The 22,299-nt window shown below is 31.2% G+C and overlaps 1 protein-coding gene across 1 annotated transcript in view; it reads right to left on the bottom strand.

Annotated features, from left to right (window-relative positions):
• Positions 1-22,299, bottom strand: part of LOC113396369 (uncharacterized) — a 124,749-nt gene that overhangs the window by 7,972 nt on the left and 94,478 nt on the right. The gene's annotated exons all lie outside the window — the stretch shown is intronic.

Genomic DNA, 22,299 nt, shown 5'->3' with positions numbered 1-22,299 from the left:
GAACTCTATACTATTATTTCTAAAGGTTAATTCTTTCAAATAAAACCTTAAAACATACGAAAAAAATAGTATGGTTTATTTTTAACCTAATCGCTGCTATTCGTCGTCTTTACACCTTGAAATGTCAAAATGTTTGATCAGAGTGACTGATGATGAACAAGGCGACCTACATAAAATTCTTTAAATTATAAAGAAAACAGATTCCCAGAGATTATTCTATATTTATTTTTATTATATAACTAATTTAAAATAGATTTTTCTCCGAAGCTTTCTACCGAACAGTTTTCCAGCACATATCTTTATGCTAAAATCAAAGTCAATTTGTTGGTCAGTTGTTGCGTGAAAGAATAGACACACACATTTACAATACATATTATGCAAAACTTAACTCTAAGCATGTAAACTTTTAAAAAACATTTATTTACAAAAGGTTCTTCGAACATGCTCGTATTATGTGGTTTAATTTTTCAGGTTAGTTCATATAGTTATAAATGAAATCAATTGTACTTAATGTGACAGTAGAATCGGGACGAATATTTATAAATAGATAGATGATAAATAAAGCTTTCTTCATACAAATAGTTCGACTAACAACATTTGTGCTATCTGATTTACGATGGGCGGGTCATTCCCGTTGCGAGAGAAACTTTGTAACAATAACTAGTGAAACTAACACAGACATCGAAACATGTTTTAACGGCCATTGAATAACAATATTGCTTGAAGACAAAACATGGCGGTTTTGAGAATTTACAAAGTTTAAGTTATTTAGGTGTTTCCTGTTTCATTTTCACCTGCGGTTTAACGATATTCTTACTCTATTATGATAATTTAAAATTGTAATACGTCTTTTTATGGTAACATCAAATTTGTTTTTGATAGCGTATATTTTAATGCTTAATGTAGTTTTTTGCTAATAGAATATATATATATATATATATATATATATATATATATATCATGTATCGATTTTATGACCACTTTTACATCGACAACGTACCAATTTAACGAAACTATAAAACTATTAATATACATTAGTTGTAGGTATATTAATAGTTCTGTATATACATAAGTATATGTATGAAGTAGTAGATTTGACAATTATTATTTATCATTTAATCTATCTGATATTTCAAAGATTATTATGTGAACATTTCACGTGAATAATCTAATTTATTCTAATTTCATATTCTCAGTTTTTTTTCGTCGTAAAAATTCCTTGATTATAATTGAATTTCTACAGTCGGAAGGTAACTACTGTTTCATTCCGACTCTCGATAGATTCTACATTCGAACTGGTGGTTAATTTAAAATCTATTCCTATGAAATTTAGGATTATTAGAAAAATATTTAATTTCTCTACCCGTTTTTTAGGATAGTTGCAATGAAATATAAAGGTCTTGCCATCGTTTACATTTTTTATTATTAGTTAATCAGAAATAGAGATTATTCTTAGCTAATTTATGAATGAGAAATTAGATATTGTCACCATTGTATGATAACAATGACATTTATTTTAATTGTCATCATTTATTTCATTTGTGGTTGTAAACAGTCCCTACAAATCGATCAGATAGTGGAGGTCACTTCACGTATGTGACTCGCATCATTTTTTACCGAGTCTATTTCCCGTTACATGTTTATCGAACAAATGACATATTGTCATGTCATTTTCTATATACCATTGTCGACAAACATCTTGGTCGCAGATTTAAACATAATAGAACCTCAATTGTTTTATTACAATGAAACTTTATTATTTTTTGTGTAAGTATTTACAAACAGAATCGTCATTTTACTTATCAGAATTTAAATTAAATACAGAGAAGAATCGATGGGAAATTTACTGATTATATACACATATATTCTACTCGTTATTAACAAATTAATCTTGTGAATCTTCTTCAAAAGCAACGAACATTAATTTCATGCCTCGGTAGTATTTATCTATGTATTGCTATTTTGTTCTCATTCATACAATAGTTTAAGCTTAGTTACATATGCTCCGTGACTCAGTGTGTTGTTTGTAATTAGAATATCCCCATATATATTCTATGAAATAATTCTTCCCGGATTTATCCGACGAATTTATCGAACACAAAAAAAATATTAGTGCGGCCTCATCAGTTCGTTTTGAATATCATTAGCATTTGTCTCATTTAAATCGACCTCTTGCTCCGATCATGATGTCATCAGATCCTCCCGTCATTGGCAATTGTCCCACTTCGCCATCACTGGAGTTAATATTGACCATTTCTAAAGCACTTCTTTGTTTCAATACGCCGCTGACAACTCAATTATAAGTATTCTTGGAACAAAAAACATCGTGTCGCTAAGTCTGGTAAAATCTTTGTTGGATTTTAAACTCTAACATACTGCGATTAAGGTTTCGTTACGAGATTCGAGGTAATATAGTGTGTTGTAGTATTTACAAGCTTTTACTAGTGACAATCAATGGCAAACCTCTTAAAAGGTAATGGTTTCTTTTAAATTGAGAAAATATGTTTAAAATATTATGTTTTGCTTTTATTTATAATTTGTTTTCTGTTTTATTTACAACTGCGTATTTGATATGTTACAAGTTTTTCACTATCATGTAGTCGGTTTTATAGTAATGAGTAATCTATTGATATATGACCTTTTTTAAATAAACTGTATACTTTACGTTTATTTTGTTAACCTAATTTTGATGAACCTAGATTTGATGATACATATTTTGAACATAGTTCATGAATCATGGCACTATTTCCATGCGTTGTAAATAAGAAAAATGGTGTCACACTTTATTCACGACACACTTTACACGATAAGATCATATTCGACATAAAACACATCATCACTATATTTTATAAAAAAATTATACATGCATACATATACATATGTATGGAGCATAAATGATAAAATCCGTGACAACTGGGTTTTAAAAGGCGAAAATAACCGGCTAGAGCTAGTGTTACTAAACTGCTTGGATTTCTGTATTCTGGTGACGGCTCAGCCGGTGTATATTTAAACTTAGATCATAGTAAGCAGAACATTTTCTAAGGTTATGCCGATGCCGTGACTGGTGACAACACAACTTGCTTTTCCGGAGTAACGTAGCTTATCTATATAACTATCTATATAATTTTATGTGTTTAAGTTGTTTATAATTGTACTAGCATTATGTTAATAAGAAATTTATGATTTTGTATTTTACACCATTCTAATAAATGAGACATTCTTAGTTCCGCATATTTCGACGTCTATTGCAATATTAAAACTTTATTTAAAAAGAAAGCAGTAACGTACATCGCAGGTGAAACCGCGTGGAGTAGTTAGTAAATATTTAGTATGAAAAATTTGGAACTTTAATCAGATCTTAGTTTTAAAATAATATTTGGATAATCTTAATATCTAGAATATTATATAATATCTAGATAATCTCTAGAAGATCTAGGCATTATCGACATTATCGTTAACAATTGATTATTTTGATGGGCGTTGATAAGCCCTTCTTAGAAATGCACGAAGGCCTTCATTATTGACTTACTTTCGAGATAAGAAAGTAGGTTAGTTTATAATAAATATATATTTTTATGTAATAAATTATAAATGACTTAATTAAGGTTTGAATAGTTTTTTTTACTAAATGTTTGTCAAAGCAAAAAACTGTTTTATATGTTTCTATGAGATTAACTTTGTTGCACATATTAAGTATTATATTCTATTAACACCTGAAAACTATGAAAGCAATTTATCCATGTCCGGTGCTTAGGATATCCTGTCCTTCACATCTAATGAAAACGATCGGATCAGTTGTGTACTTGCGATGAGGTAACAAACAGACTTAATTTCGTATTCATAATATTACTGATATATTTTATAAACAGGCAAACGTCTTCCAGTGAAACAATTCAATATGCTTTTTTTAATTTTTCTCAAGCCATGCCGCACGACGCTCAAAGCTATAAAGGTGTCCAATCGAAGTTCGATTTTTTGCCGAAGCCGAAACCAAAGCCGATTAATCGATGATAATTTTGCTAAAAGTGAAATTAACAAGACGATTAAAAAGTCACTTTGCAACTTATCGAAAATAAGAACACTTCGAGGTACTGTTAATTACAATTAAATTACAATACATATAATATCAATTTGCTTTTAAAAATCGTAATTAATTTAATAAGTAAAAGCGTTTTTCTTAAGCAGTGTAAGTACTAGCAAATTTATGAATACGATCGCTAAGTTCAATATAGTTTGATGTGTACCGATTGTTCATTGTTCGCGATTTGACGATGATCGCCACCACCTGCTCTGTTCACTCGTTTATTTTAAATTCACGAAGAAACTTGGCAGTCTTGTAGCGTAAACAATCTATGTAACAGCTGGTGCAAGAAAACATCAGTTATGAATTTTAAAGGTTATATTTCGAGCCAATTCAAACGAAGGCCGCGTTGTAACTGATCTAGTTATGTCGTAAAACATTCATCTCCGGCTTAGCCAATGGAACTAAATCAAAATGAAATTCATAATCATTTGAAGATGCCTTATTGATAAGGACAGACAATTTATAATTTTTCGAGTTCTATTTTCAAATGAAAAAAATAACTGTCTCGTTGGCCACTAAGCTAACTCAAATTTAAAATCATTTATAATCTTGAACAAAATAGAAGTCTTGATTTCCTTTTCTAATCCAATATATTTAGATTGTAAATGGAAGCAATGGAATCCAAATGCATCCTGGATTGTTCTTGACCTGATGAATCATGAATCACTTTAGTGTACAGTCGATAATTCTCTCGATTCATTTTCTATTTATAAGCTTAGAAAAAATGCAATACGCTTTTAGCTTTTTGCAATCTCTAGATTCATATGTTCATCGTCGTGTATAATGCTGTGTGCACTGAAGACGTCTTAATGTCTACAATTTATGAGCATTTCGTCTGCAGTGTCTGGAGTTTTCTTCAGCATTCCGATTCGATATGGGTTCAATGATATCTTTGGCTATAACTCTATACCAAATATATAATTTTGTAGCTAAGACGTTCCAAGTGTATATTAGTCATACACTGTTATTTTGTTGAAAGTTAGAGAAAGATATCAAGATTATCAATAAGATATCAGTAAATAATATTTTTTGGTAAACCTCAGGGAGTGGACAGTTTCATCGTTTATTTCGTTTAGAACGACATCTATATTGTCTATGAATAATTAAATAAATTCTTATAAAAATATTTAAAACATTTGAGATATTTAGTTTAAAACAATTATTAAAAAAATATAGTTTAAAACAATTATGAAAAAAAAATATCTATATAACTAAATAAATAACTAAAACTATAATAAGTTATATTGCTATTTTCTGATGATGCATGATACATAACTTCCATACTGCAATAGCAATTGACAAGGATGTATTTTTTTTGTTATAAGCGAGCAGACCGGCAGAACTAGCAGTGGTGACCAACATCAGACAGCACCCTGATGGTAATTGATCACCACTACCCATAAACATTGGTTTTGTCAGAAATATTTATCATTCCTCTTATCACCAATCCGCCACCAACTTGGTAACTAAGATGTTCTATCTTACGCCTGTAGTTGTACTGCTTCACTTATCCTTCAAACCGGAACATGTATTACTGTTTGGCGATAGAATATTTGATGAGGGGGTGGTAGATAGGACTTTCACATACCACCAAAAATAAACCAATATTTACAATACGTTCATGATTAATTCACTTTGAAGACCTTGGCCGAGCATCACTAACAGTGAGATGAGTTATATTTTGCAGTCACAGTTTAAGTTTACGAGCTTGTATTTCACGCTAAGCATTTTTATTTTATCGTTAGATGTGTCCAATAAATTTGTTCTCTCTTAACTTTTATCACTACTAACGTTAAAAATAAAGTAAACCGCGAGTAACAAAATGTGTGGGCGATTATTCGTTACTTATCTGTAGCATGTCATTAAATAACTATAATCTAATTTTAGCTAACGGTGCAGTCAAGAAGGGGAAGCATTTACCTCATAAATATATAGCGGTTGTAATATTACATGTACGATGGTCCGTAAATTGTATAGGCTTGTTTGTGTTGATTTCATTCATAACATCTGAAACGACAATTACTCGCTCAATGAAATGTCTGTTATAAGGTCACAAGCAATCAAATAAAAAGGGAAAATAGCAAAAAATCGAGAGTTAAAATGATTGAGTAATTTAGTATTGAGGCCCTCTTCCGAAGAGTTTATTGCAGTTTTAATTGCTTTATATAATGTTAAGCTATAAATCAGTTTTTATTGAAAAAACTAATGTAACTTTTTTAGTGGAAAGCGACATTTCGGCCATTTCAATGTCTATATGTGGTTATTCAAATGAAGAACCTCGAGGCATGTGAGGAATTATGCAATTTATTAATGAATATAAAATTTAAAAACGAACTTATGTTCCATAATAAAAAAAAAATTTACGATTATTTCGACGGTAACGGATTATTTCCCACGGTCCATTTATTTTTGTGCTTACTCACTAGCTATTAAAAGCTTAACAATCAATTAGACTGAAAAATAAGAATGCTCTAAAACTTGCTATTAGTTTTTAAAAAATATTATAATTAGCAAGGTGAGTGATATATACAAGAATGAAGGCGCTATCTAAGTTGGTCGTGAATTAATTAATCACTATTTGGTTGAGAAGATAGGGTTGCCAGGCCCTACTTAAAGTATTTTTAAAGCTTGAAAAAGTCTTAATAATATTTGCTTGTTTGACGTATATTATTGTACGTCTTGGAGAGTGTAACTTCAGACCGGCCAACACAAAAGACCGACATAAACTGCGCGTATTGTAATTTGTGTGTGTTTATTGTGATTTGTTTTAATTATAGTTATTCCAGTACTGCTCGTATAAAACAAATATTTTATAATACGTTCTTTTCTTTACATTATCCATACTTCCATACTAATATTATAAATGCGAAAGTAACTCTGTCTGTCTGTCTGTCTCGCTATCACGCCAAAACTACTGGACCGATTTTAATGAAATTTGGTACACAAATAGTCTAGAGCCTGAGATAGGACATAGGCTACTTTTTATTTGGAAAAAAGGGCTGTAAAGGGTTGATAAGGGGGATGAAATGTTGTAAGTTGTTGAAAGTATTGTTATTTTTAGAACTAGAAGCATAAAACTTATATGTACACTTATAAACTAACATATCATGACACCCACTAAGGAGCGAGTTTTGGAAATTCTACCCCTAAAAGAGTGAAATAGGGGTTGAACGTTTGTATGGAAGTCCGTCATTTTTGAAGATAGAAACATGAACTTTATTCTTGGGATACTGATAAAAAATGAGTAAATACGTATTTAAGCGTTTCTAGATAATCTACCACTAAGGGGTAAAATAAGGATTGAAAGTTTTTATGAGAGTCAATCATTTTTTAAGTTAAAAACGTAAATTTTTTTTTTTGAGATACTGATTAAAAATTTGTAGATACGTATTTAAGCGTTTCTTGATATTTTAAGCCTAAAGGAATAAATAGGAGGTGACATTTCGTATACAGGTTAGTCTGGAAGTCCGTCATTTTTAAAGTTAGAAGCACGAAATTTTATTTTTGGCCTACCGATTAAAAATTCGTTGATACGTATTTAAACGTTTCTGGATATTGTATGCCTAAGGAGGAAAATTGGGTTAACATTTCGTATTCAGGTTAGTCTGGAAGTCCGTCATTTTTGACGTTAGAAGCATGAAACTTTATGTCTGGGATACCGATTAAAAATGAGTTGATACGTATTTAAACGTTTCTGGATATTGTATGCCTAAGGAGGGAAATTGGGTTAACATTCCGCATCAGGTTAGTCTGGAAGTCCGTCATTTTTGAAGTTAGAAGCTCGAAACTTTATTTTTTGGCTACCGATTAAAAATGAGTTGATTAGCATTTAAGCGTTTCTGGATATTCTACCTTAGGGGCTGAAATACAGACCAATGTGGTATACAAAGAGATCTTACATTAAATTAATATTATAAGTTAATTTGTAAACATATTCATATTCTACGCGAGCGAAGCCGTGGGTAACAGCTAGTATTGTGTATATCCTAGATACTACCTAGATACTACTACTACCTAGTAGTACTAGTATTAGTACTAGATAGTGGTTTATTCTCCAAATTAAAAGTTTACGATTTATTTATTTTGATGAAAAATTTTGAGCTTTTTAATTTTAAATTAAAATGTCCAAAATAATTTTCATCCGATAGAATATGGTAGCTATAATATAAAAAAGATACTACCATTATTTCCCAAGCGAAAGTAGATCTTGGGCAACGGTAACGAATAGTCCACGAAATAATTTATGAGCGCGTAAATGTGGAACAATGATAAATGATTATGTATCTCCTAATCCTTTCTAATGAGAGGAGAGATGAATCTCTCGGTTTTAAAATTCCCGTGAAGACTTCTATAGAATAAAGTTAATATTTAATAGATAACTATTTGTATAATTTGAACACAATTTGTTGATAAGTAATTTTTATTCTCCCGTCTGTCACTGAAAAGTTCTGAACAGAAAACTACAATACCTTTTTATTGGCTCTAACTGGGATTTAAATCTTCACCTTCATAAATTTGCCAATACCATCGAGGCATTTAGGTGTCAAGTACGAACAGGATGAATGCATTAATCTCTTTAGCTGCCCCATATTCTGGTGAAAAACCGTAACTATATGATTGAAAGCTTGACTGACAGTTTTTAAACTATATACGTCCTTAACTGGACAGACACTTGAGAATTTCTTGTTAAATACAAATAACATTTTTTTTATCGAATACATTTTACAATCATACAAAAATTAGGTCAGGTTTTATATTTCATGTTTCAAAGAGTTGAAGAATCAAATAATATTAAATTTGTTTCGAACTGAAACTGAGCACTTTTAACAAGATTTCGTCCGACATCATATTACCAGTCAGCCAAGAATACGCTCGGAGTTAAGTATAGAAGATTTTTCTATCTTGTGCGGAACAGGATTGTTCAGAATGTAAGCTTATTGGAATTAATGGTGAAACTTATTCTGAAACTGCAGTGCAATTCGTACGGAGCTTGGAGAGCATCCAACGAATGTACGCTCCTTACGATTATTATGTGCACAATTTTTATCGCCGCGGCTTGTAATCTTTGGTCTTCGCGCTCGAAAATATTTTCACGAATTACATATTTTCAAATAAGTTTTTAATTTTTCACGGAAAGATAATACTAGAAGTCTAGACTAGACTAATACTAATAGATAAATAAATGATAGAAACTCAAATACTAGACCATTCATCAGCTGCGATTTACTATAACCTATTGAGTAATATCTCTAAGATATTTTTATAGCAGTCCAAGAACAAAGCCTATTTTGAAAAGCATTAAAAAGATAAAATTTTCGCTTAGAAAAGGTGGTAAGTTACAATTTAATAAGTTATCACATTAGTTCGTATGACAAAAACATGATATTTTCTAAACTACATTAAAACGCCATTTCACCGAAGACCTGCCAGAAGTCAGTATTGGCGAAATCGAGATTGCTCTTAAACAGCTTAAAAATGGAAAAGCCCCTGGAGAGGACGGCGTTACAACAGAGCTATTGAAAGCAGGAGGTGAACCCGTACTGAGGGAGCTCCAGAAGCTTTATAACTCTGTCTTCTTCGAAGGGAGAACTCCGGAGACTTGGAGTAGGAGTGTGGTCGTCCTGTTCTTCAAAAAGGGAGACAAGACCCTGCTGAAGAACTATCGACCCATATCCCTAATGAGCCACGTCTATAAGCTGTCATGACATACGGAGCCGAAACGTGGACACTCACGACAAAGCTGGTCCACCGGGTTAAAGTCGCTCAGCGTACTATGGAGTCTCTCTGAGGGATCGCATCAGAAATGAGGTGATGCGTCAGAGAACCAAAGTCATCGACATAGCCCACCGGATTAGTAAGCTGAAGTGGCAGTGAGCCGGCCATATTTGTCGTAGAACCGATAACCATTGGGGAAAACGTGTTCTAAAGTGGAGACCGCGTCTCGGCAAACGTAGTGTAGGACGTACTCAGGCATGGTGGAGTGACGATTTGCTCAAGACGGCTGGCAGGAGCTGGATGCGAGTTGCCGAAGAAAGACCACAGTGGCGTGCATTTGGAGAGGCCTATGTTCAGCAGTGGACGAATGCGGGCTGATGATGATGATGATGATTTTACTTCATATTTCTTAACTAATTTCGTTAATTTACATAAAGCTTGTATCTTGTTTGTTGGTTTCTATTTGATTTGATATTTATCGTAAGTAAATAGCGAGGAAAAAAGTAAATACCTTAATGTATTTTTCGTCAAGATATATATGTACTTCCGTGCCAATTGGCGTCGCCGGTGTATTTTCATCACTAATAATAAAGTGATGACAATGTTTGTCAAATTCTCCTTCATCCGAAATGCTAGAATAAATTGTAATATTGAAATATGGCTTAATATATATTATCTTGTAAGAAAGCGACTAAAAGTATTTTTTATTATTACAACTATTTGAGAATTTTTTAAAGAACTTCTTCAATAAGAAAATCTGTGTGTATTAATATGGTTTTGTATATTTTTTGTGGCATACAGATCGTTATTGAACATAATTTTTTTTGTTGAGAATCTAGTTACCTACTTTAAAGTTAAATTCTTGAAGCCAGTTATATGAGTTCAATACAATATGTTTGGAATAAAATTCTCCGAAGAATAGGTAAGAAACTCAGCAATTACTATTATCGATCAATATTAAATATATTTAGTTATTTTTATAAAATTAAAGCAATATTTTTTTTATAAATAATTTTGAATCGATAAATACAAAACAGTTTGTCTTCATATCATAAAATATATTTATTTAATATTATGAATCCATGAAATACAACTTGCATTTTAAACTGTTTCTATTTATGTTTAAAATTCAAGTTTCGCTTGTGGTAAATTAAGTAGATGCTCCATGTTTGAAGTTATCCTCTACGTGTCTATTACATTAATTATAAAAAAACGTTCTCGGAGCTAAACAAAGGTGATTTGAGATCAGTTCATCGACCTTTTGAGTAAATAATTGTTGCTTAATACTGTGAACCGGTTAGACAATGAATTTGCGTAGCGCCCAAGTGACTGACGTTTTATTCACTGTCAATTACATTATAATACTGATAACAGATATAAGTAAGTATTGCTGTGGCGTTTGTAAGCAGATTTGTTTATATAATTATGATAGGACTTCTCGAATCTATAACGTGCAACTTATTACTATAATAATTTTATGTGTAAAGTAAAAAACTTCGGATTATTCTAATCAAATCAATTTTATTCAAGATAACTTCACAATTAAGCGTTTTTGAATCGTCGATATCAAAATACTACCACCGTTTCGGAAACCAGCTTCCAGCCAGAAGAAACTGCAAGAAACTAGCATTTTTTTTTTTTTATGGCATTGATTGGCGGACGAGCATATGGGCCACCTGATGGTAAATGGTCACCACCGCCCATAGACAAAGGCGCTGTAAGAAATATTAACTATTCCTTACATCACCTATGCGCCACCAACATTGGGAACTAAGATGTTATGTCCCTTGTGCCTGTGATTAGACTGGCTCACTCACCCTTCTAACCGGAACACAACAATACAGAGTACTGTTATTTGGCGGTAGAATATCTGATGAGTGGGTGGTACCTACCCAGACGGGCTTGCACAAAGCCCTACCACCAAGTAATTAAAAAAGCATAGTTGCTCTTTTCAAATAAACAGATTTACAATGCTGTTTTACAATAATAACTGTCCTGTGATGGAATCCGAGCCTATATCCAGGCGTTTTTTTAAAAAAGTATTATTTTAATTTTGTATATTCTTCTGTATAAACATTATATTATCATAAATATATTGTGAAGCAACCGTTAATACACCTATATCTTTAAATTTTTCGCGTAATGATGTCGATAGGGCTAATATTGTAAATAGTTCGGATAGCTCTTCTCTGCAGAATAAATACTATTTCAATATCTGCTGCATTACCCCATAACAACATTCCATATAACATAAAACTATGAAAATTACTAAAATAAACTAGTCTAGCAGTACTAATGTCAGGGAAAACAAAATACATTTAGTCTTTTTTCCATTTAGTACCAAATTCTTTATGTTAAACCAACCAAGAACCCGCGACAGAGCACTGCTTACAACGTCATTGTTGTTTTTTTTTCTGTCGGGTTTCAAAATTAGGGATGTATCATCTGCAAACGGTACAATGTCGCAAGTCTTATTTACAAAATAAGGTAAATCATTTACATATATTAAGAACACGAGAGGTTCCAAAAATTTAACCCTGGGATACAACCATCTGTACCAGAGCGCCATTAGATTTTGCACCGTTAACAACAACCTTCAAAACTCTTTCATTAAGGTAGGAGGAAATCAATTTCAATGCAATTTCTAAACTTAGAACGAACGTTATACTGAGTGAACATCCAAGCAAAACACAGAATTGTGCTGTACAGAGTAATATATTTTTTGTAATTTAGTAAATGGTAACAACCGTCCGAGTTCCGGTGACTAAAGGCAGAAACTAAGATAAAAGCCGACATTCATTAGGTCGTCATCAAACGAGTAATAATTCAATACAGTGTAACCTATAATTAAGGCAATAGACTCGGAATTCCATGAATGATTTTAATAGTCAGGGCCTGCCACCGTTTAATTACCACCTCAGTGTCAAGCTATTTAACATTTAAACTAGTCATACATATTTTTCTTAAACAGATATGGCGTCAAGCTCGGCGCCTTTTCGTCGCATGGAAATGTGGGTTAAGGTTCGGTACAAGTCTAAAGCTATTATATTTACAATATCGTTAGATAAACTTTTATATAAATAAACATTCTATTTTAACAATTAAATAACATGTTTGTTTTAAACTAACAATTATTTTTAATATCAACAGCAGTGGATTGTGTTTAATATGATTGATGTATTTTTAAACATAAATGAGAACAAGAGTATTGTAATATATGAACCTGGAGTTATGAGTGTTGTTTATAACAATTTATTACACATTACATGTTTATCAATATACTATTCAGTTTTAATATAAATAATACTAATTGTAAAATAATTGTTTGTGAGTTTTTTAACTTATACCATACGATATTGACATTGTGTTCGTTGAGAATTAATTAAACATTTCTAACACAAACCGCTGTGAGTTGTGCTTGTGATGTCAGCCGTGACGTCACCGTTCTTAACGTGTTGCCCTTCAGTATTACTGTTTATTTATTTGACACATTACTTTGAGTTATGAATAGAAAAATAACGTTGTCGCATATGTGATGCGACAAAACAGTGGTTTATTCTGAAAGAGTTTAATTGACTTGTGAAGTAATTTTACACGTGTCGCCATTGCTGGTCATTTATTTTATTAAAAGTAAATCGTTTTTATGAATATAATGGTATTTAATAATATTTGCTAAAAGACTAAAATAAAGTTGACAACTTTATTTTATTTACTTATTAATACAAATATCAATGACATCTATCTCTAGACATGCTCTGGTCTACGGATCATTTGGAGGCGATAACAGCACCTTTTCGACGAAAATCCGCGTAATGCATTCGAAAAGTCGAAGCTTTGTGTTTGACGCCTTAAGAATAATTTATACGCAAGCTATGGCATAGTTAATATTTCTTACAGTAAAGATATTTATGGACAGAGGTACCAATTGAGTTACCATTATGTGTGTCTGGTAACTGTTCTCAATTTTTTGTATAATTTAACACATAGTATACATATTATTGACGTTTTTAATTTAATCAAGTGTATCTTTATAAAGTTTAGAGATGTTAAAAAAACTTATGTAAAAACATGTGTTATGTCAAATTTATTACTAATTTGTAGAACTAAATAACTTAAAAAACCAACATACATTTTAATATACATTTAAATATGATTTATCGTTATTATCAACAAAATGCTATTATGTTAATTTAGTAGGCATAATAAATTAGATGAATATTGCATATTTTGGCGCTAGACAAATATTGAAATGAAGTAAAGTAGATATCTGTTTTATGCATCATTAATATATATTTATTACTTTTAAAAATATATAAGTATATTAATATTATGATACATTTTAATTAAGAAATAAAATGCATCATATTATTATATGTACGATTATATGTGTTGTGTCTCTCTATGGTTGTCACGGGTAGCTTATATAATAAATACTATACTTATAATAGATACATTATTTTTTTTTTAATGATTTAACAAAACATTTTTTAAAACAAAATTATAATTATCATCAGGATATTTGTGATTGCTCAACCTTCGCTTCGAAAGGTGTGTTCAGAAGAGCTATTCTTTAGGAGCTCACATCGTGTCTTTCACGTTCGGGTTTTGCGGTTAGTTTCGTTACAATCTCCCACTCACCCTTCAAACCGGATCACAACAATACTGAGTACTGCTGTTTGGCGGTAGAATATATGATGAGTGATACCTCCAAGAGATTTTGTATTATAAAAATCATGACGAAGTAAACCAATGATATGAATACACAGTAAAGTACGTCAGTCAATTAGCGATGTTCCCAGTCATTACTTCGTCGGGTTGAGTGATGAGGGTTTAATGAGACTGCATGCACTAGCTGATTGAGTTACTCTTTGTTCATGCGACATGATTGCATACTTCACTCATCATTGGAATGATCTGTATTGTGAAACAAATAACTTCATATTCCAGCTATGAGTAATCACGAGATATAATAGAAATACAAAATTCTGTTCCGATTAATTAAATGCTCTTATGGACAGAGGAATGAGTTTATTTTTATTTTCTTAATTATAATTATTGTAGGAGGACTTCCAAATGGGCATCTGATTGTAAGTGGTCACCATCGCCTTTAAACATTGACGCTATAAGAACTATTAACAATTCGTTATATCTCCAACGTATCTATAACCATATCTGTGAACTTTAAAGTTATAGTAAACATTTTTGTTTCATGGTATTTGCCTTATATTTAATTTCTTTAATAGTGGATGGTTTTTATTACACTAAATTATCAGCTTTTAGCAACAAATAAGTTTTTTACTTTTTACGGAACTAAGATGCTTAAATGATAAAAACTCCGGACAGTCAAGCAAAAAAAGGGTAAATTAGATTGATAAGTTTAATACTGGGAAAATATTTGTCCTTTAATAATTTCTTATGATGTTATCATTAGAATTACATTTTAAATTGCAAATGCAAGTCAACGACCACATATAGCATACAAAAACTCGAAACCATCTCAAGATTGCCTGGAGGAAGTGTTGATAAGTGGTTGATTGATCATTCTGCGGGTGCTTAGCACCGGCGCTGGCGTGTGTTAAGCAAACCCACTTAGACGAACTTATTTATAACATAAATAAATTGATAGGGCGTTTTCCGTATAGGTGTAATTAGATATTAATATTACACTAAGATTCCTGGAACGTATTATTGAGTGTATAGTGGTACCAAATGTTTTTCTATTCAATCATAATACGGAACCATTATATTTCTGATCGTTTCTAAATATTAATATGTTTATTTAAAGAGAGCTTGTATGCAATAATGTATTATTTTTTCGTATATAATTACTCGGTAAAGACAGAGATTAGAACATCCTGATATAAATAAAGCGCGAATGTTTAAATATAGAATTCAATATGAAATTATAATCTCAGCTTACAAAGCTAGACGCTTTTGTAACGATGATAAAGACATGCTCAGGGTGACACATGTCCATCAAACCGCAATTGTTATTCTAAGCGGTAACGTTATTTTGTAAGAACAAATTTGAAACTGAAATGTGTAAAACGACATCCATTGACATGCGAAATTGGATACAATAATTAAAGGGGCCAAGAATCATAATAGCATATCAACGAAATTTAAATTTTGAATATTAGCCTCAATAGCTCAACAGTAACGCGAAAGTCCCCTTGGGCGATTGTCATACCTACTACTAGAATATGGTTTAAAGTTTAATTCAAAGGCAAAATTGAAATATATTTTATAATTAAATTTGGTTTTTCATAACGCCTTATAAATGTCTAAAGTAATATATACTTTGATCGACATAAGGGTTGTCATTTTTATACCATTTTATCAAAGTTTTACCACCTCGCGATCATGCAGTTACAACCTTGTTCAAACGTGGGGCTAAATAGGAAAAAAATGTATGACTGCTTTTAAAACCTACTGTATAAAGTTTGAGGTACATATATTGCGAGATAAATCCTCAAGTGAACCCGTTCGCAGTCAGGCCGGGTGAAAATGGCATTGACTTTTACCAAAAGGTCATTAGATAATATCGTGATCGATATCACTGTCTCTAAGTTTTTTCCCTATAACTTCGCAATTATGCAAAGTGGGTAAAAGAAAAAAACTGTAATCTTAAGTTGTCGATAAAAGTTTCTTACAAAAATATTTCTAATTTAAATTGTGGTCAAAAATTAAAAGATATCACAAAAAATGCTATCTTTAGTTTTTCTAATTATATTGCTAGTTTTTCTAAGATGTTTTAATTAGATTACAAACGACTAGCTTTTTAAATGTCAATATAACAGCGGCAAAAGTATAAAGTGGAAAAAAAAAACACAAAAATAATTAAAGAGAAAAAGTGATCTGCTTCTTAAATGGTTGATTAATAAAATTGTAAAATAATGCTGAAATCTTATAACATTATTAAGTTACTAAATTGATAAGGATACAGACGCAAACGCCGATCTATCGGCGCACGAGTGCCACTGACAATGTAATCGATGAACGAGATCAAGATCATGGTCGAACAAAACACCAACACAGTTTGGTGCAAGTTACAGCTGATTGTCGAAGTGGCGATGTCTCGAATATAAGCTAAGAAGCTACGAAGCTAAGCTAAGATACGTATCATGATCATCATCACCTGCTATTATTTTATTTATCGGGTCAGTGCAATGTGGGTTTATAGAAAGTATCTTCCTTGCTTCATATCATATCTGGTATCTCTCTATTTTGTATATTTAATCACTTTTCGAATTTCCTCTTCGCCTATAGGTCACATTTATAAATTATTATGTTACAATGAATTACATATTATGCTTCATTGGTCTGGAACTAGCTTAGGCTAGTAAGGCCAAGTAATTTGGGATTTGCACCAAAGTTCTGGGATCAAAACTCTGTTCAAGCAAATAAATCAAGTTATTGGGTTTTTCTGCCAAACTAATGAAGAGCTTAGAGTAAGGAAGTTAATCGAAAATAAATCGTAAGTCGAAAAAAATATAAAACAGTTGCTCTTGCACCTAAACTCTTTCCGGTTTTCGGTTTTGCTATCGCATCCGATTATGAGGGTGAAGGAAGTAAGAGACCACATAATTATGCACTGCGCAGTTGCCTAGTCTCCTTTGAGAAAGGCCGACGTGGCCAAAATCGATCAGGACATCATCAAATAATCTTTCTTTCATTGATTCGTATGCTTGTTTTCCTTAACCATTCATCGGGCTGAGTTAAAATAATGTTTTTGCGACTAACATAGGACTGTCGATATTGCAACTTATTACGTGAGGTTTTGAATTCTATACTTTTCAAAAATAAAATTTAAAGAGGTATTGCAACGCATAGCAAAGCATTAGCTAGTTACAAAATATTATAATATACGTAACATCAAATATTACTATGCCGTTATAAGCTGCTGCTCGTGGTTTCACTAATATACATATATGATTATAGACGGTATAAAAAGTTGTATTTTTCAGACAAAAAACTGGATAGGTTAAATCTGTACAAGTGTCACAGAGACAGCTTCTAGTATTAATGTGAAAGCAAAACAAATGAATAAATTTACTTTCACTGTATGTTTAATTATACGCTAATTTTGAATATTTTGTAAATGTTTCTTTTCCTATAAAATAGATAGACTGTCCGACCTTCGGAACTGAGATGTTATATCTTCCTTGTGCCTGAAGTTACAATGGCTTACAATCCTTCGAATCCGAAAGACATAAATTTTAAGTATTGCTACTTGTCGGTGGAATATATGATGAGTGGGTGTACCGTGTACTCAATTGTACAAAAAGAAGACAAGAATTGAGCAAATCATGAATGCTCTGCAAACTTTATTATTATGATATTTTTTATTCTTGTAAATTAAAATAATCATGCAATACCATTATAAAAGCTTAGGAATGTCTTCGGTAGACATGTTGTGACATATTTTCTAATCCAGTCAACAATACATTAGCGAAAGAAGTGATTTACGGTTTCATTACGAACGAAATTTACGATGCGTCAGTGTTGAGTTACGTAACGTTTCTTGTGGGTGTTATTTAATTATGTAATTTATGTATAAGTTTATGTATATATTTTATTAATAAACTGACTATGTATAATGTATATAGTTAAACGGGTAAGTAGTATTCGTATGATTAATATAATATTGTTGTATTTATATGAACATTTGTACATCTCTGGACTAGCTATATCTCTAGCTTTATTTAACTTCAATTCCTGTACTTAAAGGTTGTCTGGAAGATATTGCACTTTTTGTGTATAGTTTTATCTTACCGTATGTGTCTGTATTGTAATAAATATTTTATGTAATAGGCCACCTGATGTTAAGTGGTCACCACGCGCCGTTAGAAATATTAACCATCCCTTACTTTGCCAATACGCCACCAACCTTGGGAACTAAGATGTTATGACCCTTGTGCCTGTAGTTACACTGGCTCAGTTACCATTTAAACCGTTACACAACAATACCAAGATTGTAGAATGGGTGGTACCTACCCAGACGGGCTTGCACAAATCTCTACCACCAATTAAAGTGTATCGTATGGTGCTTTATGTTTTGGATTTCCATGGTTTTGTTCTTGTCTGTTTCATATGCCTGATACTCAAGATCAACAGCTTCGCTTTTTGAGGTCTGAGTGCAATTATATAGTATAGAGCCTCAATGGACGAGATATCATTTTTCTAGTTCTCTTGCCTAGCGTTCACAAATAGAAGAAACACAACAAGTTACACTTAGTAAGAATATTTGATCCAATATTTGACTGTTCGATTCATTCCAATGATCTCACTTTTGCAATGCATTATTATTAATTTAATTGTTTTTCTAAATTTAATGATAATTAAAATAATCAATACTTTTACAGGTCTCTCATATTAGCAAACGAAGATCAAGGCTAGTTCAAATATTTTTGGAATTTATTTTTTATTATAGTTTTTACAAAACTTCTAAGGTTCTAAACTTCTTCTTCTCCTAATTAAAGTATAGCAGTTTCTTTTAATAAATTTCATATTGGCTCTGCATATCAACAAATCGCGGACTGACGGTTCATACTTCTTTTAAGCAAAAGTCTTGATGAAACGATTCTATATATATTAAAACAGATGTACCTATGTACATTGCATTGTAGCAGTATGCATTTTACAAGAAAGTTTCTGATTTTATATATATAACATGCAACAATATTTTATACATCTGTTTTATTACTGCGACGCGTTGTATATAAATTGTATATAATATATAATGATGATGATGTTCATGCCCTAGTGATTAAAAAGTGAGACCAGCCTTCTACGCAGGATATATTATAGTGCTCAAGTTTGTGTGCAAATACAGATGCACTCTCTATTCCACAACTCTCGTAATCCGTTCCGTTCAGGTGCAGTACCAACATCAATCAATCAATCAATCAACAGCTTTATGCGCCTGCCGTACGGGAGTGTATACACTTCCAACTTCCATTCTCCGGGTTGCTAATATTTATAATATGAGAATATTTCGATACATAAACAATAACAATAACTTTTGATTAGTTCGATTTGGGGTTTGAACCTCGGGATGTGCGGCTTATCTATATATGGGTCATATTCAAAAAAATTGTAAGTTACGGATATGAAACAGACAGGAAAATATTTTTTTTTGTATCAGAAACGTAACAGAAAGGAAATATTAGGGCAATTCTAAATAGCAACCCTAAATAAATAAAATTAGAATTTTAAAATTTATATCAGTGGTCTGATATTATGATATCAGACCTCGGTCGAACACTCACTGCTGGACATAGGCCCAACCTAATGTTAAATCTATATCCAATGAGTTAGTAGGTAAATAAAAAAAGCTAATAATCGGTCATATTATTCAATTGCACTAAAAATCAATCATACCACAGTTGCATATTCATTTAAACAGACTCATAATATTTGAGAAATTTGGAGTTGAACAGCATAAAAGCTTTTCAGAACATTTAGTTCTATAGTATTTCTTTTTATATACTCGACGATTTTCTTTATTATTCTTCATTTGTACCTGGTTGGTGAAATTTTCAAGTAGTTATTTATATATTTCCTAAAATCAAACAATCAATTTTGTGAATATAATGACAAGTACTTGTTTATTTAAAACTAGTAACGTAATTGAATAACTTGCTAATAATACATGTACGTAATAAAAAATACAATTGTAATATGTTATATGAAAGATGTAGAAGTAATATAAAATTATTAATAATATATTTCTTTTAATTCGTACACGAGACCAATGTGAACAAGCCTTAATCGTTCGTATCAGTCACATAACAGAAAAACGTGACAGATTTAATAACATACATGAATTAATTGCATGTGTCTAAACTAAAAAAGTATCGATTGTTATGCTAATTCTCATACTAAACGAATATCTTTATATTTTAACCAAACGTCACAAAATGCATATAATTAAGCACGAGAAATACAACACGAAATACACTTACCGATATTTTAAAAATCCCACTTCCATATGTAACTTAAAAATGTCTAATATTCCCTGTTCAATACAACCACTCGTATCTCCGTGAACAAAATGACCGAACATTAATTGTTTCGTCATTTAGTTTGACCATTTGTTGGCTATTGAAGCTATTATAATCATTTTATTTATTACCATTCAAAAAATTTCAGAAATCCGTAACTGGGAAGAATAACAGATATGAGTAAAATCAGGACACGCAATCATTAATTAAATTTGACTAACTGTATTAGAATTTTCTTATTTATTTAGCATTTTTTTACAATTAATAAAAGAGTACTTATTAGAAAAAACAAATATTTTGAATTTTAACGTAATCATTTTGTTAATATATATTTTATAGAATTACCACCAATAATGTGGACATTGATTACTTGTATGAAACAGTATTTATGCAATGCCTGTTTTGTCTTTTTTAATATACATTAATCAGCTTTATCAGATGTTTAATTTTTTTTTATTAGGCACAAATAAGCATATATTAGGTTAAAATTTAAAAAAATGGCAGTTGAGTCTTAATATAATAAAAATCGCTGTTGGACATTACGACAGTACTAAAATTACAATTTTCTTGAATATGACCCATATAGATGTATCTTGCCAACGAGGTAGACAAATCAAAGACTGATGTAAAGTTTAACATCTTTGACATAAATTAAGTTACCAAAATTGTGGATTCATCATGCGTAACATTTTAAACGCGTGACAAAAAAGGGAGACGAAAAATGACAGAAGGTAAAAATAAGACGCTTTAAATACACTATAGTCATTAATTAAATGTAATTTGTTCACACATCAAGTGTGAAAGCGTAATGAGACGCGCAGACTCCGGACAAGTTCACAGATTATGATCACATGTCAATTATGAGACGTCAACGTTGCGTACCCAATTTACTGATAAATTAATTTATTACCCGTCAGATAACTTCCTTCGCAGATGGAAAACATATTAATTTATCGTTTTTTAGAACTCGACGAATTCTCGTAATGTCTGAATTGGAAATTAACTGAATTTAACTTTGATTGAAATTGATAACATTAAATTTTTACGATAAGTTTTTCGTGTTACTGATTAACTTGATCGATCGCAAATCTTGTTTTTGCAAGTTTTTAAAGAATAAAATATAAAATTCCTTTAGTATAATTTTGATATTTATTGTAGCAATTTTCTTTAATAAATTCTTTAAAAATAAGAATTAAATAATACAGTCAGGGTATTTTAAGTACAAATAAACGAGAACAAATAGTTTATTGGGTTTAAATAAAACACACGCATGAAACGAACCGATTCCTAGAGTAATTAATTTTACTAGTATTCTACTAATGGGATTCCGTATTGGGAATGAATAGAAGGATTTCTTAGTATCATTTATAATTTCATTTAGACAATATTTACATTGAAAATGGAACATACTATTTGTAGAATAAAACAATTTTATAGGTTCAAATATACGTTTATTTTTTTAGTAGTAGTTTTTAATAATTTTATACCAAAACA

Source organism: Vanessa tameamea, chromosome 6 (genome assembly GCF_037043105.1).
Source record: "Vanessa tameamea isolate UH-Manoa-2023 chromosome 6, ilVanTame1 primary haplotype, whole genome shotgun sequence".
NCBI classification, from domain to species: domain Eukaryota; kingdom Metazoa; phylum Arthropoda; class Insecta; order Lepidoptera; family Nymphalidae; genus Vanessa; species Vanessa tameamea.
This window is presented reverse-complemented; position numbering and strand designations above follow the sequence as displayed.